This window comes from Crocuta crocuta, unplaced genomic scaffold (genome assembly GCF_008692635.1).
Source record: "Crocuta crocuta isolate KB4526 unplaced genomic scaffold, BGI_CrCroc_1.0 scaffold339, whole genome shotgun sequence".
Classification (NCBI taxonomy): domain Eukaryota; kingdom Metazoa; phylum Chordata; class Mammalia; order Carnivora; family Hyaenidae; genus Crocuta; species Crocuta crocuta.
Window position 1 is genome coordinate 3,452,794 of NW_027530357.1, and position 26,008 is coordinate 3,478,801.

Genomic DNA, 26,008 nt, shown 5'->3' on the forward strand with positions numbered 1-26,008 from the left:
GCACCCGCAGTCCCCAGGGATGGGATTCCCCAAGAGTATTGGAAATCTCTGGCAAGAAGTCCAGAACGGTGAGCTCAGTCTCCTGTATCCCTGCCGGCCAAACCGAGAAGTCTTGATCTGCTGGGGAATTAAGAAAACCCTGCCTGGTTTTAAACAGCATTTGATCTCTGTCAACCACATCAGAACCGGAAGAGCTAGAACAGCAGACTGACTCCTTCTGCCTGGTTTTAGACGCAGCAGCCTGCACTGCCTTCATTCCCTGTCACAGCAAAATGACGGCAGATTGGAGCCCTGCTGCTTGGGGAAGCCCCCAGAAAGGGTTCCCATCGGCCAGTGGATGATGGGCTGGGAGGGGCTTTGAGTTCCTGCAGTGAGGTATGTGTCTTCTATGTCTCTTTAAAAACTACATGGCAATGAGAAAGAATGAAATCTGGCCATGTGTAGCAACATGGATGGAACTTGAGGGTGTTATGCTGAGTGAAGTAAGTCAGGCAGAGACGGACAGCTACCATATGTTTGCACGTATAGGAGGATTAGGAGGAACTGAACGGAGGACCGTGGGGGAGAAGAAGGGGANCATTATATGGAAACCATCTTGACAATAAGCTATTTTTAAAAATACAATAAAATAGGGGCGCCTGGGTGGCTTAGTTGGTCGAGCATCCGACTTTCGCTTAGGTCATGATCTCGCGGTTCGTGGGTTCGAGCCCCGCGTCAGGCTCTGTGCTGACTGCCAGCTCAGAGCCTGGAGCCTGTTTCAGTCTGTGACTCCCTCTCTCTCTGACCCTCCCCTGCTCACGCTGTCTCTCTCTCTCTCTCCTAGAAATAAATAAAAAAAATATTCAAAAAAATAAAAATAAAAATACAATAAAATAAAAATAAACACTTTAGGAAACTTGGGCACTGGGGTGGCTTGGTCTGTTAAACTTCGACTCTTGATTTCATTACACAGTTTGTGAGTTCAAGGCCCGCATCAGGCTCTGCCCTGACACTGTGAAGCCTGCTTGGGATTCTGTCTCTCTCTCTCTGCCCCCCCTCCCCCCGCTCGTGCTCTCTACCTCTCTCAAAATACATAAATAAGCTTAAAAAACTAAAGTTAAAATTTTAGGAAAGTTTTTTAAAGCATCAAGAAGAAAAGAATAAATTATAGATACATAATAAATAAATTATACAAACACACGAAGTCCCTTCTCAACTGCTTTTTTTCATTTAATAACTGATCTTGACTATCTTCCAGTATCATTCATTAGACTTCAAGTACCTCTGTTTTATTAGCTCCATAATAACATAATAATCGATAATGCCAGAATTCATTCCCTGCACACCGTTGTAAGCACTTCTCATAGTTTTGAGCCTTTAATCCTCATTTCAGCCCTCAGAGGTAAGTTCTATTATCATCATCCTCATTTTACCCACAAGGAAACTGAGGCTTTGCCCAAGGTCAGGATACAGCCCTGTCTTCAACACAGGTGCATCTGACATCCAGGTCTGCCCTTTACCAGCACATCTGCCCGCCTCGGGGTCCCATCTGACAAAGCTGCTGCAGTGTCTTGAGTTGGGGGCCCCTCATCACAAATCCGGATGGATAGTGTGTTTCGCTATTCGTTATACAGCTGGGTTTAAGAGCATCCTTGTGAACAGACAACTGGGAGGTCAGTAAGCCTGTTTCCTTAGGATAAATGCCTTGTTGTGAGACAGCTGGGTGGATAGGTAAGCCCCCTACCAAATTCCCTGCCTTCTGGAAAGGCTGTGTCATTCACTCTCCCACCTGCATTGTGGAAATGCTCTGCCTTTACAGCTTCTCCTGATTTTAAAACCTCAGCCAGGGGCTCCCGGGTGGCTCAGTCAGTTGAGCACCTGACTCCTGGTTTCAGCTAAAGTCATGACCCCAAGGTTATGGGATGGAGCCCCACACCAGGCTCTGCACCGAACATGGAGCCTGCTTAAGATTCTCTCTCTCCCTCCCTCCCTCTTTCTCTCTCTCTCCCTCTCCCTCTGCCCCTGTCCCCTGCTCGTGCACTCTAAAATAAAATAAACAATGTAAATAAGTAAAATCTCAGTGAGGACTGACTCTCTAGCCACCTTCTCTCGATTCTTCCCCAAACACGCTGACAAGCCATTTATTAGGGTGACCGGGGAGACTGGGCGTATGTGCATTATCTTCGCTGCCAGAACATAAGTGCCTGGAAAGCACGGACCACAACTTACTCATCTGTACAACCCTCCCAGCCCCAGGGGTCAGGGATGGGCATCTGCACTGGGAAAAACCCATGTCCCTGAAGTAAAGGAGGCAGTCTCACCTCACAGCCTTTGCCTGTGCCCGGGTCATGGCCTACTCTCCCCTACTTATCCTCATAGACTTGGTGATGGCATCGCCATCACCACCACCACCACCCGCAGGAGGCCTTCCCTGCTCCCCTTGCTGAGCCCAGGCACCTTCTCAGCACCTCTGCAATCCCAACTCGACCCTGGATGTAACACTGACCACCTGACGTTATACCAATTTTCATCAAATCTAAGCCACCATCATCATGGTGCGCAGCCCTATGAAAGACTGTGGCACAATGCTTTTCTCATCTCTCATTAACAGCTTTGCTAAGACATAATTGACATGCCAGACGAGTTGCCCACTGAAAGTGTACAATTCAATGGGTTGTAGTATATTCACACAGCTATGTAACCATCACCACCGTGGGCGTTAGATAGTTTTCATAGCCCCTAAAGGAAACCCATTAGCTAGCACCCCCTTCCCTCTACCCCTCCACCCCTACCCAATCATAAGCGACCACTAATCTACTTCCTGTCTCTACGGACTTCTCTGTTTCTCTATTCTATTTCTCTATTCTCTATTTTTGATATGAAATGAATCCTATAATATGCTGGCTTACATGGCTGGCTTCTTTCACCTAGCATAACATTTTCAAGGGTCATCTGCAGTGTAACATGTACCAGTACTTCATTCCTTTTTATGGGTAAAATAATATTCCACTATAGGGAGAGAGCACATTTTATTTATCCATTCATCAGTTGATGGACAATGGGGCTGTTTCTGCCTTCCGGTGATTGTGAAAAATGCTGTTTATAAACACTGGTGTACATGTTTCTATGCAGACATATGTTTTCATTTCTCTTGGGTCTATACCTAGGAGTCACAGTGCTTTCTTATCACTGAAAATGTTTATTTCTACTTATTTAAAAAGTGCTTTTAGACTTATGGACACATCAATGTTTTATCACATAGCGCGCTGGCACACACTTTAAAAAGAGAAACAGGAGCAAAATACAGTGGCTAAGATATTCCAAAAAAAAGTCTTCAAGACAAAATCCAGGCCTTCTAAATCATTTTTTCAATCACGGTTGCCAGTGTCCATGTTCTTCTATAAGATATCATCCTCTGTGTCATTAAGTGCATAAGAGACACAAGAATGCTTAAAAGATAAGCCCCAGTGCTATCTCCAGGCGAGGCTCACCTCACCCTGACGGCTGCTGGTCAACAATGACTTTACGCCATTGATTTTAAGATCCACCCAGATGTCAGAGAGGTTAATATGTGGGGAGGAAATAAGTGCATCTTCTAATTCATGACATACAGTCATTTCCTGTTTACTTGCCTCTATCTGACACAAAATACCCCAAGTGGCTTGAGGACAGGAACCAAGCTTATCCACCCTGTATTCATCCGTGCATTCAAGTCAACAGAAATACACGAAGTGCCTTGCCCACACAAAATACACGAATGAATGCATGCTGACCTACTTTGGAAATTAAAACTCACTTGGCTACCGTTTGGGGAGCACCGTCAAATTGTTCATCTCTCTGAACCATTTCCCCATCTGTGAGATGCAGGTAGTGGTGAGATCAAAAACAAGTCCACATGTGCAAGGCACCTAGGAGACAACCGGCACACAGTGGGCTACTTAAAAACACTTGTAGAATGAAAGAATAAGTGAATGATAAAATCATTACCATTGCAGCTAAAATTTACTGTGCATTTGTCTGTGGGCCAGACACTATTCAATGCCTTTTTCGTGTGAGAACTCATCTTCCCCATCCCTCATTTAATCCTACAATGACCCCACAAGGTAAGTATTGATATTCCCCCCAACTGACAAATGAGGAAACTGAGGCACAGAGGGATAAATGAATGAATGAATGGTGAATGAATGAATACAGGAATGAATGAATGAATGCTGACCTATGTTAAAATCCCAGATGTTCCGTTTCTGGGGGGTAAACCTAGTCAGTCCTCTCCCTGTTTATAAAACGGGGAAGTAAATCACTTGTATCGCACAGGTGGATGCTGCAGAGGATATGAATCCACGTGTGTTAAGCACCCGGCTCAGGCACAAATGGGCAAAATGAAGCCTGACCCATCTGTTAGGAAAAGTTCTTTGCCTGCTTGGCCAGCGACCTTGGGTAAGTCACATAAGTTCTCTGACCTCATCTGTAAAGTGACCTCATCTGTAAAGTTTCATCATCTGTAAAGTGAGCATATGAGTACCCTACATCCCCAAGGTGGTGGCGAGGAAGCTTGAAATTACCCCCGCAAAGCCCCTAGCTCAGCCAGCGACTGCCTCAGAGGAAGCTTCACACTGACACGTGCTCCTTACGCAGCCAGGTCTGCTTTCCAGGAAAGCGAAACAGCCCCCACCAGCTCCTGCCTCTCAAGACGAATCCAACACGTGCCTGCAGCGCCAGCCCTTCGAGATGTCAGACAGGCTGGGCAGAACCCAGTGGGTGCACTCTACTTCCCCCAAATGAATAAATCATTACAGGAGAGTGCTATGCATCCCACTAGCATCCATAAGGACCTGAATTATATATAACAAAGCAGCAAAAGCAATTTATCCCAGGCACGTGCAAGTCATAAAATGGGAGTTCTCGAGTGCTGGAGACAATTTTCAGATATTATGGTTTTTATCAAAGCAATAAGGCCCACCAAAGGAGCACCCTGCCCCACGGGTGCAGGGATGCCTTAATCGGGTTTATTTATTATCAGAGGAGAGAAATCTAACTCTCTCTTGACTCTGCCACCTACCACCCTGGTATGGCTGCTTCTCAGCTCAGGGGCTCTGGGATATGGGGACGAGCTGCCAAGAGCCACTACCCTTCTAGCGGGAGACATCTGCTTAGAAGCTGGGGGTGGGATCAGGTGTGCTCAGACCCCTGGAGGAAGAGAGGAGAGAGATGAAGGGAAGGCAAGAAGAGAAAACGGTATGGTAACAAAAGCTCTAGAGCAGAGCTCAAGGGTCCCACCGTTGCCACTGATGACAGGCAGGGAACTGAGGCACAAAAAGGAGCTGGAATGACAGCCCAGTTACACTGGATAGACATTTATTCAGGACCAACTATGCACTGGTATTAGGGACCTGCAGTAGCGATGTCCCCACATATGGTACTGCTGACTCCCTCTCCTACTGCATTATCATCGGCTGTCCTCATGACTGGGCTGATGCGCAAATGTGCCAAGTACATCCCTATCTTGGGGCTTCTGACTTGCTGCTCCTTCTGCCTGAAACACTGTTCCTCCAGATCTTTACACAGCTGACCCCTCACCTCCTGCCTCTGCTCAAATGTCACCTTCTCAGACAGGACTTTCTTACCCACCTTATCCAAATTCACAAGCCTTCCCCTTCCAGGACACTCCATCACCTTGTCACGTGTTGGATTCTCCTAAAGCAAATACAGAGATGGGAGTGTGTAGAGGGGAAAGCAGATGTGGATAAAAGACGGAAGATAAACTATGACATCAGTTCAACATAGCTTCATCCACCCTGGAGATAAGCTCTGCGAGCAAGTATCGCCCACCAGCACATCTGGACTCAGGAGGAAATGGCCAGGCCTTTGACCCCACCCCTCTCATGAGCACGGGATGCAGGTCCCCCTGGGAAGTGTGTGAGCTTGGGCAAAGTGGCTCTCTGCAGCTAAGGCAGACCCTCAAGAGGAACAGGTCGGGGGCCATCTCCTGATCACCCTCCCTACTGCTGGTCAGCAAGTCCTTCCTCGATGGGAGATGTGGGTGGTACATCTCCATGTCCACAACACCCTTTATCCTGCTTCCTGTTTTTTCCCAGTGCTTGTCACCACCCAGCATCGTATATATCCATGTATTTATTTGTTTGTGGTCTTTATGTGTAACTTTCCACGAGGTGTTCAAGGATATAGGCAATGGCTGTCTTGTTCTCATTTCCTGGAACAATAGTTGGTACGCAGCAGGTACCCAGTAAATATTTGCTTAATTAATTAATAAATAAAGGCATGAATGTCCTCCATCGCTCCCAATCTAATAGAGGAGACTGAACAGGTGAACAATTACATTTCGGTGGTAAGCACTGGTGCTATCCCAGTCACTGGGTGGTCACTAACCAAGCCTGGGGTGGGGAGCGTCCATGGAAGGCTATCTGGCTCCAAGTCCACCGCTATTTCCACGACACCAGGACAGGACGAGCAAGATGGATTCAGACTTCATTGCACTCAGGGCTGCCCCCTCATCTTGATATGTTGCACACAGTAGTGAACCATTTCATGGTTTTTTGATTTAATTTTTTTATAGTTTATTTACTTTTGAGACAGAGAGAGCCAGAGCACGAGTGGGGGAGGTAGGCAGAGAGGGAGACACAGAATCTGAAACAGGCTTCAGGCTCTGAGCTATCAGCACAGAACCCAATGTAGGGCTTGAACCCACAAACCACGAGATCGTGACCTGAGCCAAAGTCGGATGCTTAACCGACTGAGCCACCCAGGTGCCCCAACCATTTCATGTTTTTATTAATTTTTTAATGTTTTATTTATTTTTGAAAGAGAGAGAGATACAGTATGAACAGGGGAAGGGCAGTGAGAGATGGAGACACAGAATCCAAAGCAGGCCCAAGGCTCTGAGCTGTCAGCACAGAGCCCAACGTGGGGTTCGAATTCGTGAACCACGAGATCGTGACCTGAGCCACAGTCAGATGTTTAACTGACTGAGCCCCCCAGACGCCCCACCATTTCATGTTTTTATATATTCCCTCTCTACCCACATTAGAACTTCTCTGAGCCTAGGGAGCACGTCTTGTATTTCTCTGCCTTAGGCAGCTCAAGGCAACGGTAGTGTTTTGGGCCCCACTGTCACTCCCTGAACCATTACTGAGTATATGAAAAGGCACTTTAAGGACGAAGACAGCATGGCTATGGGTAACCAGGTTTTCTAACCTCCAGTTTGGACGTAAGGTCTATAAAAATAAAAATAGCTGTTACTTGGTGAGCACCATGTCCAGCCAGACACTATGCCAAGCACTTTGCATATGTCACACCTGTCACTTATTATGGCAGCCTTGCAAGGTAGAGGCCTGAATATTGTCTCCATTTTACAGATAAAGAAACTGAGGCTCAAAGAGGGGAAAACATTTGCCCAAGGCCACACAGTCAATATGAGGTAGAGCCCATAGGCACACCTGAGCTGATGATGTTCTTAACCATGACACTGACCTGACCTTTAGGGGCTAATGAGACAGATTTTTTAAACTCAGGATCGACTCATAAAATCAGAGTGGTGAGCTCAACACCTCCATCATCCCGAAGTCACCAGGGTTTCTGTAATCCTGCAGGGAGCAGAACCCATGTCCACGTAGCCATGTTCATTCTCTGTAGTAGTAACGTCTCTGTAGTAACACCAGATATCTTCGCTCAGCTGTCAGTTGTGTCCCCATCAGAAGAAAGAACCAGCAAGCTGTTTCCCAAAGAGATTCATGTGATAGCATGAAGGTTAGGTGACTGTACCCAGATCCTTACAAACAAGGGAAACCTGGCTCTCTCAACACGCCATGAGAGGTATTGTCCCTCCGGGTTAGACTCACATTAGCCACACTTTGAGACTGATGTCTAAACCAGATGCAATTCATTTGCAAAGAGAGATTACTATTGTAGTGATTGGTTCTGAAAAGCTATACAACCAATACTTTCTCTCCTGGTAAGAAGACCAGCCTGCGGAAATAAATAATAATATGGTTTCTTGATGAATAAAATTGGAACAAGAGATGAATGCATTCATTTAGTCTTTAGTAGCATACCGTGAAAAGGCTGGAAACAAGCATCTCATGTAAGGATAATTCAGATGGAGTCACCACTATCACAAGTCAATTGGCAACAACATCTGTATCTTGTAGTAGAGATTTTTCGTTGCTGCCAAAGGCCACTGTCAACCTCCTTTCCCGAGGCTGTTTCACACTATAGAGATCAGATAAACATACATTCACTTTCCTTGGAACTAAGGGTAATCATCTCTGGCCAATGAGACATAATGGTAAGTCATCTCGGAGGCTTCTGGAAACGTATCTGGCTTCTTGGTGAAAGGTAGAGATGCAAGAGAAATGCTCATGCATACTAACTCTTTCCCTTCTTTCTGCTTTAAATAGGGATGTGATATTTGGAGCTGCAGCAGGCATCTTGCATCCATGAGGAAGACGAAAAGCCAATTTGCCAAGGATTATGGAATACAAAGGAAGCGAGTTAGATCATTAATAACATTGTTGACCTACTGCACCAAAACTGAAACTTCCTACATCCAGAGTTTCTATTAGAGAAGTTCATTAAATGTCTTTATTGGTTAAGCCATTATTATTTCAGTTATCTGTTGCACTATTACAAATCAACCCAAAAAGTTAGTGGCTTAAGACAACCACCATTTATTACTTGTCATGATTCTGTGAGTTGACTAGCCTCAGCGGGGTAGTTATTCTGCTCCATTTGGGGTTGACTGTGGCTGCAATCATCAGGAGCTTCAACTGGAAAGGATGCTCAAAGCAGCCCATTCACATGACTGGCACTTGGCTGACAGCTCATCCTCTCTCCAGATGGCTTGGGGTTCCCACAGCATGGAAGCTGGGTTCCAAAAGGGAATCTTCCAAGTGTGCAAAAGTAGACATTGCAGATCTTTCTCAGCTGAGCATTGGAAATTTCATAGTACCACTTCTTTTTTTTTTTTTTTTTTTTTTTAATTTTTTTTTTTGTGAGGGGAAGACAGAGCATGAGCAGGGGAGGGGCAGAAGGAGCGGGAGACAGAAGCTGAAGCAGGCTCCAGGCTCTGAGCTGTCAGCACAGAGTCCAATGCAGGCTCAAACTCAGGAAAGGCAAGATCATGACCTTCGCCAAAGTAGGACACTAAATCAACTGAGCCACCCAGGCGTCCCACACAGCACCACTTCCACTGCATTCTGTTTTTTTGAAATAAGTCACAGGATGAGCCTGGATTCCTGAAGAAAGATACCCTGTCTCTTAATGGGAGAATGGCAAGAAAGTTTCAGCCACCTTTAACTGACCATAGTTATCAATCTGCTTTGCCACATCTTGTAGTTGAGAGCATTTCTCTAAATCTAGCCTTGCCCTTGGAACAAGAAATATTCAAAGATCAAGACTCCCCCTCCACTGAAACAAGCTATAGTGCTTGCAGTCAAGGTTGGCATTTGCAACTCTGTTCTCCAGTCTTGAGTGGCAGATTGCAATGGATCCAGTCTTTCTTTAAATATGTTAATAAGTTCAATCACATGACAGGCCAGTCTTGCATGCCTAGCCATCCTATCTCTTTAATGACTTTGCATCACTCTGCTTTGATCTATAATATATTGACTTCATGGCGTAACTCTCGAAAGGCAATCTTCACTCCCTATGCTTTCCAAGTGCTTGAGAAAACACTGAGGTAGCCCCCTATACCCGGCATCAATCTTCATCAAGATCCTTGCTCTGGGTGCGTCACAGGGCTGTTGAAAGAATCAGATGTGATGAGAGCTGGAATAGTACCTTCAAGTGGTTAACAGGGATTACTGTTATCATAATCAGATAAGCATGTTGTGTCAACTACGGCTCTTTTGGTAACAAGTGACATAAAACCCAATTTAAACTAGCTTAGCAAACAGGAGAAATGCTGGCTGGGAGTCTAAGGGAATCTTGTCAGTGTCAGGCATGGCAGGATCCAGCAATCAAACATCATCAGCGGGACCTGTTTTCTTTCTAACTCTTGGTCCTGATCTTAATGCAGGCTGCTCCATTTCTCCACAAGATAGTCTCAAGCAGCTTCAGGTACACATCTTGTTGGGTTTGCTTTCCTAACTCTTTAAACACAAGTCCTTCTCCTCACTGTTCCTGGCCCAAGTTGGGCAATATGCCCACACCTTAACCAATCCTTATGGCCAAGGGCACATCATGAGCTGACTGGCCAGGGCCTGGGTCATATAATGACTCTAGATCTGATGGAATCAGAACCCAAAATGTATGGACTGAGAAAATCTGGGGTACTGTTCTCAGGAGAAAGATGAATAGCTAGCTGCCCATTGTAACATGAGTTGGTGGAAGAGCATTAGGTGAGGACTCTGGAATCTGAGTGATCATCTTCGTCCTGCTGGATTACTCACTCTTGTTCCTGAAGCTTGCATGCGGCCCATCATGACTTCAGGGACTCAATGTGTATTGAGTTACTATCGGGTCATCATGGTATCGGACTAAATCTGACTGTATTCCTTAGAGATTCCTGAGAGTGAATCTGATTTAGTGCAGCTCATGTCCTTTTTATAAAGTCTACGTCCTTGGCCAGGCTATGGAACAGCTACCCCTGCGTCTTGGGCCACCACCAGTCTAATAACCTAGGGCTGGGAAGGGAAGACGCATGGCATAAAACATGGCCCACTTAGCAGGTGTGCCATGAGTGAGCAGGGAGCAGGGAAATGGAGCCATGCTGGCAATAAGTAGAAGGGAAGACTGTATAGCTCCATGAGAGAAAACAGGGGGGATTCTCCCCACCCCTCATCCCCAGAAGAAAATCGATCCTGGTAGAAGACATGTAGAATGACTCACTTAATACTGAGCCCAAATTTTCGTAGCAAATCATGGGCGAGAAAACAGCTTTGATTTGAAACTTTATCTTGAAAAACGAAACTGAGCTTATCAACATAACAAAATTTAGGCTACCATTTCAACTATGCATGAATTCTTATGAAGAACAAAAAATGTATTAAGTGGTGAGTTTTTTTGGTGTAATTTTTGTGACAAAAACCTTCACTTCAGGTTTGGTTTTCACAGCATGATAGCAAAAAGGTCATTTAAAAAATATTCAAGGGCTTCACCAATTTTTTCCTAAGGCCTGCTAGAATCTTTTGATATTTAAATCTTTCTCTTTTGAAGTGCTCCCCATGTCACTTTCCTTGTTGTTTTTTTTTCCTTCAACTGTTAACTCTTTTAGGGTTGATATGATATTCAAAATATTGAATAACCCGCGTGACACAGACATCAATTGCGGCGGACCCTGTGGGTGCAGCTAAATATTGCTCTAAGACCACCCGATTCTCTCACGTCGCCTGTGATTTTTCTGTTTTTTAAGCATGTTTCAGCACCACTTTGATCAGGAATCCTGCATCTTGGGCAAGATTTTCAATCGACCACTTGCAGTTGGATTACACTGCGTATGTAGCAGGGTCAGGCATTCAGTGAAAGACTGATTCCCTTTGACAGGATTTGTTGGCTGGAAGAACCAGCAATCCATTCCAGGACATGTGATTGGCATTCAAAATTCAGGGAGTCCTTCAGAGAGAGAGAATCACAGAAAGCTGCCATGGCAGAAAAGGATTCGTGCTAGGGAAGATAATTTAGTCATTAAAAAACATTAATAACTGAAATTGTATAATTATCAAAAAAAATGTAATGACAAACTTTTGCTTTTCTACCCAACTTCATCACCTCATGGACTCAGATTATAAAAATACTCCATAACAAAGGCCCCCGAATTCCTTGTGAACTGACTAGAATGGATTGCTCTTTCTTGAAAACACGGAGTCCTAACAAAGACCAGCAGGGTTTACAAGTTGGGTCACCAGATGGTTTCCACAGAACTATCAGAACCACTTGGAAACAATATGATGACCGTGTATCAGTTTGATGTTTTCTGAATTTGTTTCCTAATGAAACATTCAAATATCAGCCTTCATTTCAAACTTGAAATCCTATTTGTAAAATTCAGGTCAGATATCTTACTCAGCGGTAGACTTTATGCCCCCAACTCAGACAGATATGGGGCTTGCGTTGCTAATTGTAGAACAGAACACATCACGAACACACAAGAGTGGAGAAGCGAATGAACTGAGGAATTTCTTGACTGTGTCCTCTTGCTGAGGCTTTGGTGTTCCCATCCTTAGCCTCAGAAGTCAGGGCTGGGGTGGGCATAAAGCCACTGGGTGTTTTTCTGCTCCCGATTTTGAAAAACAACAGCAATTACTTCAATGTTCTGCAATGTTAATTAACTTGAATGGGCCAAAGGCTCACCCAGATCAGAAACAGTTCCGAAGATGGACTCATGAATTCTGCAGACTGTGAATTTTCCTTAATTAACATATTAACATACTTCCTTCCCATGCCTCAGGCCAGAGCTTTTCAATCTTGGAAATAGAAAAGCAGGAGAATCTAGCAGTCACTGGCTCTCCAAAGAGCACAGTAATAAAAACCTGAGGTTTTGCAGCCATACAAGAATGGATATCAATCTTGATTCTGTGCCCTGCTGATTGTGTGTTCTTGGGCAAATGCACTTCGCCTGTGTGGACCTCAGTTTTCTCATCTGTAAAATGAGGAAAGTAACAGCATCTATCTCATGGGGTTGTTGTGGTAGGTATGCGGTGCTCCTAAGGCCTGACACATCCTGTATGTCCAAAAATTATTATGAATCTGACCCAGTGGCAGACAATCTCTTTTTTTTCCTACCAAGTGTTCATGATTCTTCCCTGTAGTAACAGTTCTTTGGGTTTCCTTTGAGTAACCACTCCTCCTCTCTAGTGTGGTTCAAGGTACACTGAATAAATCCACCCTGATGCCAAGGCTGAATCTGTATGAATTTTCTAGGGCTGCATAGACTAGGTAGCTTAACAACAGAAACTTCATCAGGTTTTAGAAGTCCAAGGTCAAGGCATTGGCAGGGCTGAGTTCTCCTGAGACCTCTCTCCCTGACTTGCAGATATCCTTCCTCTCCCTGTGTCTTCCCGGGGTCTACCCTCTGTGTGTCCTAATTCCCTCTTCTAATGAGGACTCCAGTCATGCTGGATTAGGGCCCACTCGTATGACCCCCTTTAACCTTGATTACCTCTTTAAAGGCCCTGTCTTCAAATACATTTGCCTTAGGAGGTTCTAGGGCTCAGGACCTCAACATATGAATGTGGGGGAGTCACAATTCAGTCCATAACAACTTGTGACCTAGATCCGGCCACAAAACTCTCCTCCCCCTAGTGAGAGTGACTGATTCAATCCTAGACATCTTTTTAAACTTAAGTACAGAGAATTTGTCTTCAAAATGTGTGTTGCAAAGACAATATGGGACAGAGCTGCCATGGTCGGTCACCATGTGGAAAAAAAAGGCAACATAAAAGAAAACATAAAAGAGAAATGGAAGGAGAAAGACTGAGTCCTGAAATCATCATCTGAGCCTCCGGATCCTGACAAACCCAGAGCTTCCCCTGACAGTTCAATCACAGAATGCACTAAAATCCCCTTTTGTGGCTTGAGCCAGTTGGGAATTGAGATTCTGTCACTTGCAACCAAAGAAGTCTTGACAGGTATAGCCCCTACTTATTTTTTAAAATGTTTATTTTTGAGCAAGAGAAAGAGAGGAAAGAGCAGAAAGAGGGAAACAGAGGATCCAAAGTGGCTCCGTGCTGACAGCAGAGAGCCCGATGTGGGGCTTGAACTCACAAATCGTGAGATCACGACCTGTGCCAAAGTCAAACACTTAACCAACTGAGCCATCCAGGTGCCCCAGCCCCTACTCAACTATTAAGGAGCCTGTAAATCCCAAGTAAACAGACCTGGAAAGTAGAGGAATATTTACAGGAAATAGGTAGGTAACCATAACCATTAAATACAGGAATCAGGGTAGATTTAATAACAGATGTATATTCTTTTAACCTAGCCTAATGTAAGAAAATTTGACTCTGCAGAGTAGGAAAGACAAGGAGTTCTTCACTGACCCATATTGTCTTGTTCAGATGCAATGTAGCTCTAGTACCCAGCATGAAACAGGCACTCAAAAAATATTTGTGGACTTGGATAAGCTTATTAAGGAATCTTTTGTACTTTATGGTTCAATATAGACATCCTTTAAATAATGGATTTGCCATAGTAGTATATCTACATTCACTATCGAAGAGTTACATCGATAATCATATAGCAGCCAAGTATTAATTTTAACAATGCCTAATAACTCAGAGAAGAAACTTTCAAATGTGTCCCTTCACCATTAGCTAACCTGTAACTGGCCCTGTCTTTACCCATCAACTGCATTATAATTCTCTGTTGCAACGTGGAACTGCCTGGCACCCATACAGCCCCTTGTGAAAGGGGTTTGGACGGGAAAAGAAAAGAATGTGTATTTATGACACTAGATAACAGAACGGAGTGAGCAGAGTGTGACCTTGCTCTACTTGGATTACTACACCACTGGAGAAGAACCCTGAACGTAGGGGACTCTGAGTTTCTATCCAGCTGCTGGTAACCTGCCTGTCCTCCCCTCTGGAGAGAGATTACTCCTTATCCTGGAAAGGAAGTAAATGTCTCTGACACATGGAACTTATCTCTAGGGTTCCTGCCTCTGAATATAAGCAAATACCTTCCCGGAAGAGGACAGAACTTACTCATCCTGGAATGAAGAGAGACGATCTCTACCTTCAGTTTGCTATTCAATCATTCCTAAACAAAGACCGTTTGAGAACCCAAGAAATCCAGGGAGAATCATCTCCCAACAAATACATGTTGAGACGATGAAGGGAAGGAACGTAGATTCCTGAGTCACCAGATGGAGGAGCGCCCAACCCATAACCAAGGCTTTACGTTACCAAGAAATATACTTTTGCAAAGCTCAACTACTTGGTCTTCTCTATTATGGCAGCTAGGGTTAACTATCCTGACTAATAAAGATGACTTTAACGTACACCAAATTATACTTGGAAGAGAAATAAGAGACTTAGATAATATGTAGTAAGTTCCAAATGATAAGGATGGGGATGGGATTTGGGAGTGAGCAGATTATCAAGACGCCTTCACCTTACTAGTGATAGACTAAAGGAAGCAGAATTTGAGAGACACGCCGCAGCTGTCCAGGGACACATCTCCCAGCCTCTGCACATCCAAATGTCATCTGCAGCCCCCATCCCCACGCTCGTGCAGGAACATTACACTGAGCCAAAGCTGTGAATGACTTTCACAGCAGTTTAGAGATTTTCAGATCATCTTAAGCTCAATTACAGCTAAACCAATAATATACCCCAAACATCATTATTGGAGAATCACCAACCAGGCCCGCTAATTGTATTTGCAGCTTCTTCATCATATTAGTAAAGTCATAAGTGCAGCATGCTCTTCCCAGGGGACAGCCATTCACAAGGCCAATTTCCTTAGGATGAGACTTTCATATCACATCAGTTTGAACTAATGTGTCTCGGGAAATAAACTGTCAGATCAATAACATCTGCAACCACAAAATATTTGGAGCAAATAGCAGAGCACAGCCTGCAGTCGAGACCAATACGATCCTTACCTGACACTTGGAAGCTGTCATGACTCAACCTTTGGGGCTTTGCAAGGGGTCAATTTGGAGAGATTGTTCACATTCCCTGGCAAGACACAAGGAAGCTTCATTATTACACTTTGCGACCTTTTCCTAGGAAGCTCACCATACTGTCACCAATCTGAAAAAAGCAAACATTGATTAAGCCCCTTCTGTGTTCCAGGCTTGATGCCTTGAGCAGCGTATGTAATGATAAGCAGTCTTTATGGAAGTCCACAAAGGAGTTCAAATTCTAGATCTAAAACTTCATAATGGAAAGTTTCTTTACTTCTCTGAGCCTCAGTTTCCAAATCTGTACAATAGAAATAACAATAACTACTTTTCAGGGGTGTCTCAGTGATTGAAGAGAAGAATGGATCGTGCCTATTTTAAGGCATAGCACACAGGAGGTGCTCAATAACTAACAGTTATTGCTGTGACTCTAGGTCGCTCTTTGTAACTGAAGTTAAATTAACTTCTGGGCCATTTGAGGGACATTTACCCACCAATCTAGATTGACCCATATAATCCTTCCATGGAAATATAAAAGGCATGCCATTCTGTTTTTGAAGTAACCAAAAAAGCTGTCAGCTTCTCTTCTTTATGTTTGCCTATATATTCTGAAAAAAGCCTTTGACATAACCTAGCATTCTATGAATACTAGATAAAGATTGAAAAGTCAGCAAAGAAATACAAAAAGCATGGAAAGCTGAGAAGTATTTAACAATCCAGAGTCGGGATTCCTCTTGAACCAGTAAGGCCTGAGATTGAATTCTAGATCAGGCACTTAGCAAAGGTGTGACCTTAGGAAAATAACAGATTTGCTGAGCCATGGTTTACTCTATGCAAAACGGCAACACTGTCTGCCTCCAGGAGGTAAGGTCAAAACTAAATAAGGTGATAAATAGCTGAACTTTAGTGAATGTTAGTTGTCACCCCCTCCTTCTCATTTGCTATCATTACAAGCCTCAAATGAATTCAGTAAACATGTATTGGGCACAGTGGTGGACACTGGTGACATCGTGTAAACGAGACTGACAAGGTCACTGTCTTCATGGCTCCGACCACATTCTGGAGGGGAAAAGATAAATTACTCAGCCAATTCCACAAATCAGTGGAAAATTACATTTGTGAGGAGAGCTAAAAAGAAATGATGCAGGGCGTTAGTGAGAGTATTCTAAGACCACCTGGCTGAGGCATTAAGCAAGGCCTCCCTGAAGAAGATCTCTCTCTCTCTCTCTCTCTCTCTCTCTCTCTCTCTCTGGCCCATTCTGGGTTGTAAGCACATTTCCTAATGGTAACAGGATAGAAAGTGGCACTGAGAGGGTAAGCTAGGGCGCAGATCATGCTGAGCTTTAGAGTAAACTGCAGGGCCACCATGTTGCACAACCACGGAAGACCCCAATTAACTGAACACACACCTGTGTTACAAGACCAGCAGCCTTGGGAAGCAACGTGCAGAAAGGAGAAACCATGAGGGACAGACCGGAAGCATCAATAAAATGCAGAGTGTGTAAGAGAAAGCATTCAGAAGAAGAAACAAATTATGGAACCTTCAAGTGCACCTGTGATGGGGTAATTGAGGCAGACCAACGTTCCCACTACATATAACCAGAAAAGCCAGATCAAACACAAACTCACAAAAATTCCATTTGAAAGCCCCAGGGTGCCTCCAGGACTTGCAATACAAAAATCCTGGAAAGAAGGGAAGTTCAGTGAGATCCACCTGTCATTGGGCACATCACCTTTTCCCTTGAGGTACTGATGACTCTTAAGCATCATGGGGCGAGAAGCTCAGAGACAGGGCAGAGGGAAGCTGCTGAAAGGCACAGAAGCCATCAGAGTGGTTAGGAGGCTCCAGGAGTGCGGGAGACAAAAACTAGTATTTGGGGATGTGAAAACAGCTAGGAGTTGTAGGTCCAAGAAAAGGAGGTAATGGGAAGTGATCCAAAAACACTGTGCCAATTTCCCCCCATTTGTGCTATATTAGGCAAGTAGTCTAGAATGAAAGCAATGAGATGAGAGCTGACTTCTCAACAAACTTGATAGAAGCAAAAAGGCAAAGAAAGGAGATGATGTCCACGTTAGAATTCTACACAGCCCAAAATTCACCTTCGAAGAGGAAAGTGAAATAAAGGTATTTTCAAAACATTAAAATGGAGAGAATTTGTCACCAGCAAATCCAACTGAAACAAATACTAAAGGGGGTTCTATAGGCAAAAGGAATATGATCCCAGACAGAAATGCAGGAAAGACTGAAGAGCAGTTGAAAAAAAAAACATGAAGTAAATCTAAATGAATATTGAAAATATTAACAATAATTTCCTATGGGATTTTTTAAATTTTATTTATTTTAGAGAGAGTGAACATGAGCAGGAAGGGGAAGAGGGAGGGGAGGAAGGGAAAGAGAGAGAGAGAGAGACAGAGGTTCTGCGCTCAGTGCAGAACCTGATACGGGGCTTGAATCCACAACCCTGGAATCGTGACTTGAGCTGAAATCAAGAGTCGGACACTCAACTGACTGAGCCACCCAGGTGCCCATCCTATGGGTTCTTAAGTACATGTACATTTAAGTGAATACAATTAAAAATACAAAAGGCAGAAGGAAGATAAATTAGAGTACAATAAGTTCTAGAATTTCTGGCAAGGGGTAAAAATACTAATTTACATTAGACTCAAATAAAAAAAGAAGGAATGTCTTAACTTCCAGGGTAATTACTAAAAAAAGGTATAAGTAACAAGTTAATAAAAGAAAAACTGGTTTAATTTAAAAGTTTTTTTGATTGTTCCAAATTAAGATAAAAAAGGGAGAAGGGAATAGAAATAGAAAGAATAGCAATATTGTACATATAAAACCAAATATATCAGTGATTACATTACATGTAAATAGACTAAATACTCCAATTAATACACCTATTTTGTCAGACTGTATCAGAATGAAACAGTTATATGCTGCTCATATGAGATATACCCCAGACATAAGAACACAAAAAGGTTGAAAATAAAAGGAAGAAAAAAATAAAACACTAACTATAAGAAAGGCAATATAGTTATACTAATATCAAACCAAGTGAACTTGAAGGCAAGATGCATAACTAGATATAAAGAGGAAAACTCCAATAAAAAAGTTAATCCACCAGGAAGATATAACAATGTTATATTCAGAAGCACGTACTAGCATACTTTCAGGATGTACAAATCAAAAATCTAAAAAGAAAAGCAGACAAATCCATAATAGTAGTAGAATATTTTAACAAGCTCTCTCAGGAGCTAATAAAACAAGCAGACAAAAAAATGGTAGGAGTATAAAGATCTAAGCAACATGATTAATGAATTTGACTTGTTTGACATTGGACTGTTTAGCAAGAGATTGGACACAGCTTTAAAAAAAAAAAAAAGAGATTAATGAAACAGGGGATTAAGTCAGTGGAAAACATCCACTGCACCCAATGATAACAGAATACACATTCTTTCAAGTACACATGGAACACTGACCCAAAAGGATTGGAACACTGGATCATAAAACATGTAAACAAATAGCAAAGATGAATATTATTCAGAATATATATTCTTACTACAATGCAATTATGGAGGAATCAATAGTGATAACTTATAAAAGTCTGCTTGGATATTAAGGAAAAAAATCATAAGGGGCGTCAAGGTGGCTCCATCAGTTAAGCCTCTGACTTCAGCTCAAATCATGATCTCAGGGTCCATGAGTTCGAGTCCTACATCGAGCCTTCTGGTGTCAGCGCAGAGCCCATTTGGATCCTCTGTTCCCCTCTCTCCCTGCTCCTCCCCTTCTAATTTTCTCTCTCTCTCTCTCAAAAATAAATAAATACTTTTGAAAAATGACAAAAAATCACCAAAGAAATTAGGAATATTTTATTAGGAATAAGACAGCAGAAAGTATGGTAAGTAGCTAGCACTCTTTTAAACAAAAACTTAAGGCTCAAAATGGATCTCCCAGAAAAGAAACAGGGATGTTAATCAATAATATAAATATCCATCTCAAGAAGTTAAAAAAAATCAACTCAGGAAACTAGAAGGAAAAAAATAATGGAGATAAAAGCAAAAATCAATAAAAAGAAAACTTACAATAGAGAAAAATCTAGAAAACTCTAAATTGGTTCTTCAAAAAGGCTAATAAAAATTGATAGATGCCAAGCAAGATCTTATGGGCATCAAAAAGATAATATTATTTTAATCTTATCATCTTTAATATTAAGGATAGAATACTATAAACAACATTATGCCAAAAGAATTTGACAATTTAGATGGAACCATACAAGCTAGAAGAACACACCCTACCAAAACAGACAGAAGGAAAAATAAAAGATCTGAATACTTTTGCATCTATTAAAGAAATTGAATCTGTAATTAACACTCCCACAAAGAAATCTCCAGGCCCAGATATCTTCACTGGTGAATTCTTCCAAGCATTTAAAACAGATGTGATAACAACTTCACAAAACCTCTACTAGGAGATATAAAAAGATGAAACATTTCTTGATTCATTTTTTGAGGTCAGCATGACCTTGATACAAACACTCAGATACCAAAACCTGACAAGTAAATTACAAGTAAAGAAAATTACAGCCCAATCTCTTTCATATACCTGGATACAAAACTCCCAAACAAAATATTGTGAAATCAAATGCAGTACTTACATAAAAAGGATGTTATATCATGACCAACTTTGGTTCTTCTCAAGAGTACAGAGTTTGTTTTATGTCTGAAGAGAATTCACTAAAATTCTCGATATTAATGGAACAAAGGACCAAAAACAAAAGAGGTTCTTCTCAATAGTTGAGGAAAACCACTTGAAGAGTCAAATACTCACTTATTGTTTAATCTTAACAAACTAAGACAGTTTTGATAAAGCGTGCCTACAAAGTAACTAGAGCCATCATACATAATGGTGACATATTGAAAATAACTTCTCTGAGGCTGGGAATGAGTGAAGGATGCCCATTTTCACCACTGCTACCCACCACATCAGAAGTCCTACAGAACCAGCTGTTGAGCCCATGCCCTCTGGCAATTTCCTCCTCCTTCCCTCTACAGAGTTAAGACCACTCCTGCAGGTCAGATGCAGCTCACAACTTCCTGTTCTCCATCTCTAGTGGACTGTATGTTTCTATGGCAGCCACACCTCCAAAGGGGTCCAAATCTCAACCTTGGCAATGAGGAGGGAAGTATTTGTAAGTTTCCAGTGTTTTCACTCATTCACTTACTGCTTTCTCCAGTACCCTTTAGAGTTCTCTTCTACCCTCTGAAATAGCTATCCACCTTTTTACTAGTTGTACTAGCTAACACATTTTCATATTAACTTTTCCCTGTTAAATTACTGGCCTGGTTTCTGTCTGTTCACTAAATCCTGACTGAATGCAGGAATAAATAATGTTCATGGATTAGAAGACTCAACATTGTAAAGTCATTCTCCCTCAAACTACAGGTTTAACAAAACCCCAATCAAAATCCCAACAGGTTTCTTTTCTTGTTGGAATTGATATGTTAATTTTATAATTTATATGGAAATAACAAGGGCCAAGAATATCCAAGACAATCTTGAGGATGTCAAGATTGGAAGATTCAGGCTTCCAGGTGTTAAGAATTATGATGGGGGGACCTGGCAGGCACAGTTGAAAGAGCACATGACTCTTGATCTCATGTTTGTGAGTTCATGCACCATATTGGGTGTAGAGATTAAATAAATAAATAAAATAAATAAATAAATAAATAAATAAAGTTTAGAAAAAGTTTAGAAAAAAATTATGATGAAGCTACAGTAATTAAGACAGCAGGGTAATGGTGCAAGGTGAAGCAAAGAGCTCAGTGGAAGAGACTACAGAGTCCAGAAACATACCTACAATATACTGTTCCCTGACTTATGACAGACATTATTGAAGTTCAGTAGGGAAAGACATTATCTTTGAAAACTGGGACTCAGTCAATGGAAACCCACATGGGGGGGAGGGGGAAGAATCTTGCTTCACATTACATACAATAAATTCCAGGTGGATGGTAGACTTAATTGTAGGGGTACAATAATAATGCTCTGAAAGACAAAGCTAGAATAGGTGAAGATTGTTTCCACAGAACTACAAAGAACTTTCCAATTTAAATTATCCATAAATTGGACTTCATTAAAATTAAGAACTTCTGTTCATTAAACTCATCAGTAAGATATTTTGAAGAACTGCTAAACTGTTTTCCACAGTGGCTGTGCCATACTACATTCCTACCAGGAATAGACAGTTTCCAATTTTTCCATATCCTCATTAGCACTTGTTTTTTCTTTCATTATTTGTTTTTCTTTCTTTCTATTATGGTCATCCAAGTGGATATGAAATGGTACCTCCTTATGGTTTTGATTCACATTTCCCTAATGACTCCCAAAAGAACTGAGTGCTGATCCCTGCAACAACTTAGATAAACCTAAAAAACAGTATGCTAAGTAAAAGAAGCCAGACACAATAGGCCACATACTATATGATTCTACTTGTAGGAAATGTCCAGAACAGACAATCCATACAGACAGAAAGTAGATTAGTGATTGCCAGGGGAAGGGTGGTGAAGAATGGGGAGTGACTGCTTAATAGGTTTCCTCTTGGAGTGATGAAAAAGTTCTAGAAGCCGATAGTAGTGATGTGCTTAAGCAACATGGTAAATGTACATGGAGACACTGAATTATATACTTTAAAACAGTAAAAATAATAAATTACATGTATTTGTATTTTACCACAATAAAAAAAAAAGCACCTCATCAAGAAGAGAATGAAGGGGCAAACCACAGAGTAGGGGAAGATATCTGCAATACCCTTAACTAACAAAAGCCTCATAGCCAGAATATAGACAGTCAAATATGCAAATTGATAAAAGAGACAGCCCAGTATTTAAATGGGCGAAAGACTTGAACAGACACCTCACAAAGAATATATAATCAGGAAATATAAAGTGCTCAATATCATTATTCATTAGGGAAATAAAAACGAAAATTTCAATAGGATACCACTATACACATGCCAAAATAGCTTAATCCTTTTAAAATGATAATATCAAGTGCTGTTAAAGAAACGGAGTAACTAGAATTCTCCTTCACTGTTAGTGCAATGAAAGTTGATACATTTACTTTAGAAAAGTGTTTGGCATCATCTAAAATAGTTGAACATACACACACCCTACCATCCAGCAAATCCACTCCTCAAAATAGCCCCAAACCAGAAACAACTCAAATGTCCATCGGCAGCAGCATGAAGAAATATATTGTGACATGTTTAAATGGAATATTATAGAGCATTAAGAATAAACTACAGTGGTTAACTGATGCCACCGCACTGCAATGGCTCTCTAACGCCAGTGCCTCTAGCTGACTAAGGAGCTCCAGACAGAAAAGGGGGTAAGGTTTCTATACCAGGGCTTGTACAAAGCAGACTGCCTACAAATCTACCAGTAGTAAAGCAGTAAAGCACTGAGGAAGCAACTAGCTACAAAAGCCACTCACAAGAGCGCACCCTCTACTGGAGGGGTGAAGAAACCTCATCGATACTGGCCTGGTATGTGGCACTCTGCAAAATTAGACATTATCAGAAGTCCACTGAACTTCTGAACCGCTAACTTCCTTTTTGGCATCTGGTGCAAGAAATTGCTCAGGACTTCAAAACACATGTGAGCTTCCATAGTGCAGCTATTGGTACTGTGCAGGAGGTAACTGAGGCCTATCTGGTGGGCCTCTTTGAAGACACCAACCTGCGTGCTATCCGTGCCAAACGTGTAACAATTACGCCAAAAGACATGCAGCTAGCATCCTACATACATGGAAACATGCTTAAGAATCCACTATGATGGAAAACATTTCATTCTTTAAAAAAAAAATTCTCTTCTTCCGATTATTGGTAGTTCTGAACGTTAGATATTTTATCCTGTGGAGTCAAAAGGTACCTAAATATATGACTGCAAGTGGAGAAATAGGGGACAGAAATCAGGTATTGGCAGTTTTTCCATTTTCATTTGTGTGTGAGTTTTTAATATAAATGCGGGGACACAAAGCATTAATGCAAGTCAAAACGTTTCAGTGAAAACGTTTCAGCAGTTCAACTTTATAACAATTATGAATAAACCTGTTATATTTTTCTAGAAAAAAAAGAATAAACCACAGCTACATGACTAAGATTCACAAACATAATATTGGCCAAAAGGACCCATATAAAAGACCAAATTTTATAGGAGTCCATTTCTATAAAGTTCAAAAACAGGCCAAAATAGCCTACGGAGATAGAAGTAAAAACAGGTTACCTGGAAGAGGGCACAGAGGCCCGTCTGGGGCACAGGCAAGATTCTAGCTCTTAATCTGGGAGGGGATTACATGGGTAGGTTCATGTATCCATGTATTTGTGCACTTTCTGTTTGAATGTTGCACCTCAATTAAAACTTGTTTTTAACTGGCTGGATAAACAAACCATGGCACAGACATACAGTGGAATCCTGTTCAGCAATAAAAAAGGAATGATCTATTGGTACCTGTAACCACTTGCATGAATCTAAAAGGCATTATATTGAGTGAAATAAGCCAGTCTCAAAAGTAACCAACTATATGATTCCATTTGCATGACAGTCTCTGAAAACAACTACAGAAGGGAGGACAGATCAGTGGGTGCTGTGGGGTTAGTTTTGGTTTGCAAACTGGTCCCTGGACACAGGGGACAAGGAGAAGCTGAAGAGGCAGCCACTCCAGATTGGTAGGATAAGCAAGGGAACTTACTTAGGAGGCTTGTTTTGGGTGGCCCCAAGCCAAGTAGATCCCTACACTATCCGCCAAAACCTTAAAAGTTTATACAGAGGCCTTAACTGTAAGATTCAGTGACAGATTTGGTCCACATAGTCTCAGCAACACCTTACTCTTCAAGTCTATGTTCTTCAAAATGGCTCCCACTGTGGGAATGGTGGGTAAAACCCACATTTCAAGGATAGAGGAAGAGGTAAGGGGTCTCCAGTTGCCCGGATCTTGTTCTCGGGTTAACTGTGGTCACAACCTCCAACTGTTAGGATGGGTCAGGATGAGACACAAAAAAGTATTTGGAGATGATGGAATAGTTCTCTATCTGACTGTGGTGGTGGTTACACAAATTTATATGTGCTAACATTCATAAAACTGTACACCCTTCCAAAAAAGCCAACTTTAATGTATAAAAATTTTGTCAATGAAAAGTAAAGTGCAGGCTTTTCAGTCAGACTTCCTGGGTTTGAACAACATACTAGATGTTTATCTTGAGACAGATAACTTAATCTTCCTACTTCCCAATTTCCCCATAAGAAAAATGGAAGGTCACGGTGACCACCGCCCTCCATAGGGTTTTGTGAGTATGAAATTTGCTAAAACATACAAACATTTAGAACAGCTAGTACATAATAAGTGCTTGACCAATATTAGTGATCATTATTAGTACACATACACATCATGTGAAATTTTTGCTATAAAGTGTATAACTTTTTAAAAGTATTATTTTTTACAACCCAAATGTTCATTCGTTGAGGAGTGGATAAACAAATGTGGTATATTCACACAACAGAATATTCTTCAGAAATGAAAAGGAAATACTGACCCATGCTACAACATTATGCTTAGTGAAGAAGCTACATGAAAATGTCACATATTGCATAGTCCCACCTATATGAAATGTCCAGAATAGAGATGGAAAGTGGTTGCTAGGGCACGGGGATTAAGATTTTCTGCTAATAGGTATGGGATTTCCTTTTTGGGAGGGTAGGGAACATTCTGGAATTGAAAATGGTTAAGTGTTGCATGACTCCATAACATATTAAAAGCCACTGAATTGTACACTTTGAAAGGATGCTCAATAAAGCTGTTATTTAAAAAATACTAATATTTAAATATGAGCTCACTGGTCAGTCAACTCTGTCTACTTGCTAGTCACCTTACATTAATTGTCTGTAGAACCCTTACATATACTTTGGTTATTTCACTTCTTAGTAAATTATATCTGTGCCTTCTTCCATAATAAATCAGGTTACAAATGACCAAAGAGATTCAAAAACAAAAAAGCAGATCATCTTGACTTTAAAAGACTTCTTTTAAGGGTCCATGAATGTGAACTGATGTTTTAAATAACTGAATATAGTTTTAAATAATATTAACCAAAAATAGGTGTGATAAAGACCATTTAATGGTTGTTAATCTGAATAAGTAGGTTTTAAATCATAAAGTGGCACTTAATTGACCTGCAATAACTGGCTTGTTAAATCTAAATTAAATCATTATCAGAGGCACTTAAAAAAAAAAAAAGTAGAGTTCTTAAAGACTTGCAGGAAAAAAGTGTGAAAAATAACAATGATAGCTGTATACTAAATTAATTGTAGAAGAAGTCTCTATGTCTTTTTTACAATGCTTATTTTTGGGAGAAAGAGATAGAGAGTGAGGGAGAGAGAGAGGGATACACA

General features: G+C 41.6%; 1 long non-coding RNA gene across 1 annotated transcript; it reads left to right on the forward strand.

The window, feature by feature from the left end:
* The first annotated feature begins 225 nt into the window (after nucleotides 1-225).
* LOC144233144 (uncharacterized) lies at nucleotides 226-8,532 on the forward strand. Its single transcript, XR_013335605.1, has 3 exons — nucleotides 226-375; nucleotides 4,294-4,416; nucleotides 8,394-8,532. It is a non-coding gene; the product is annotated as an uncharacterized LOC144233144 (long non-coding RNA).
* The last annotated feature ends 17,476 nt before the right edge of the window (nucleotides 8,533-26,008 follow it).